The sequence below is a fragment of the Macadamia integrifolia genome, chromosome 4, assembly GCF_013358625.1.
Source record: "Macadamia integrifolia cultivar HAES 741 chromosome 4, SCU_Mint_v3, whole genome shotgun sequence".
Classification (NCBI taxonomy): Eukaryota; Viridiplantae; Streptophyta; class Magnoliopsida; order Proteales; family Proteaceae; genus Macadamia; species Macadamia integrifolia.
In genome coordinates, this window is record NC_056560.1 from 34,288,884 (window position 1) to 34,290,487 (window position 1,604).

Below are 1,604 nucleotides of genomic sequence, written 5' to 3' on the forward strand. Positions count from 1 at the left end.
CCTTTTCTGAAGCTTGATAAACTGACAAGGCTTGAGTATGGTATTCCTGCACACAATAGGTTTTTCAGGTTTGAAAGCGCAAAAGACAGAATCATCCAGGAGCCCCCCCCTCCCCTCCCCTCCCCTCCCCTCCATCATTTTAGTGTTTACCGAAACACTGTTGTAGATCAATCTCTTCCAAGAACATCTCCAGATTTCTATTTATTCCTTCACCACATGATACTTTGATCCATGTATTTCTCTTGAAGATTCGATTGCAGAGTTGAAGTTTTGTTTAAGCTCAGAAAATTTAGTCAAAAAAGTAATCTGTTCTGACAGTTGAAAATTTTGATGAATTTGTGGAGAATCGGCTACCTTCTCTTGCAAAAGTTCTACTCAGTCTACATTGTAAGTATTATTATGTGGTTGCAGGATTGTATTAATAGTTACGGGATTGAAAAAATCTGAGTATTTGCAGTCTTTCCAGTGATTCAGTTTATGCTTCTTCGGTTCAGTTTAGATTCTGAGCACTGCTTGCATGAGATTAATTAGAAATTCAGTTCGTTGAATATTTAAATGTTGTTTTTGGTTATTTCTTGGACAAATTGGTTCACTGTTGGATCCCTTTCCAAGCTAATGGACTCAAAGCAACTGTAGTGGTTGACGGAGTTCGACCCCAATGGTATTTCCAAATGCACTCTGTAGCTCTCTTGCAAGATGCAAACTGATTCATTGAACTAGTGTTTCAGTTTAGGCAATTCGTATTGCAGAATCTTCAATCCCGTCCAGTTTATCTTCTATCAATATTTGCAACTTCCCGGTTTCATGGTTTTGATTTATTCTTCATTATGTATATTAGAATCCTGCAATGGTTTGAGGGGTTCGATGTTGGAGTTCTACTGTTTCCTATGATTTTCAGTATTAAATATTGGGTAGTAGAAGTACTATATTTTCATTTCTTTCCATTGATTTTGATCTTTAGATGGCTGAGCAAGCTGTGCTGAATGCTCATGGTCAGAGCAGTATTCTCTGGCAGATGCTGTCTTATGGTTGGAGTTTAAAAATTTTGATGTTGCTATTATTAAATGATTTATCTTTTCCTTCTAATGATTTTATATTTGTTGGTTCACTTATAGGTATTAGGATCTTTCAATGGCTGCTAAACTGATTTACAAGGTGAGGGAACCCAAGATTAATCCACATCAAATCTCTTTCAAAAGTGGTATGGGATCAGCCTCCCAAATAACTAATATGGGATCACAACAAATCCATGCACCGGAATTGTTCGATTCGAGAAGTGGAAGTGCAAAAGAAATGATTTTTTTATTTTATTCCCACAGCATGTTAGCACCTTACCTAATATCTCTGAGCCCAGTAGAGCTCCTCATGGTGCATGCGATTCTCAAGCTTGTTACATAACTCTTATGCTTGCTTACCAAGGAAGTCCTTAAAGAGTTAGCCTGTATTTGTTCTAATTCTTCTTCCTCTTCTTCATTAATTTTACAAATCTTAAGACTCGTATTACCAAATTCCTTCGTACTTCATTTCCTCAAATGCAACTTTGCTGTCCTCTAATCGCAGTGTCTGTTTGATATATATATATATATATATATTTTTTTTTTTTT

The 1,604-nt window shown here is 36.3% G+C and overlaps 1 protein-coding gene and 1 long non-coding RNA gene across 3 annotated transcripts in view; both read left to right on the top strand.

Annotated features, from left to right (window-relative positions):
* LOC122076824 (protein ACTIVITY OF BC1 COMPLEX KINASE 7, chloroplastic) overlaps positions 1-1,604 on the top strand; it is a 26,269-nt gene that overhangs the window by 21,078 nt on the left and 3,587 nt on the right. The window lies entirely within an intron of this gene.
* LOC122076826 lies at positions 109-1,533 on the top strand. Of its 2 annotated transcripts, XR_006139593.1 has the most exons (3): positions 109-387; positions 962-1,028; positions 1,116-1,533. It is a non-coding gene; the product is annotated as an uncharacterized LOC122076826 (long non-coding RNA). The 2 variants fall into 2 exon arrangements; XR_006139592.1 differs by lacking the exon at positions 962-1,028.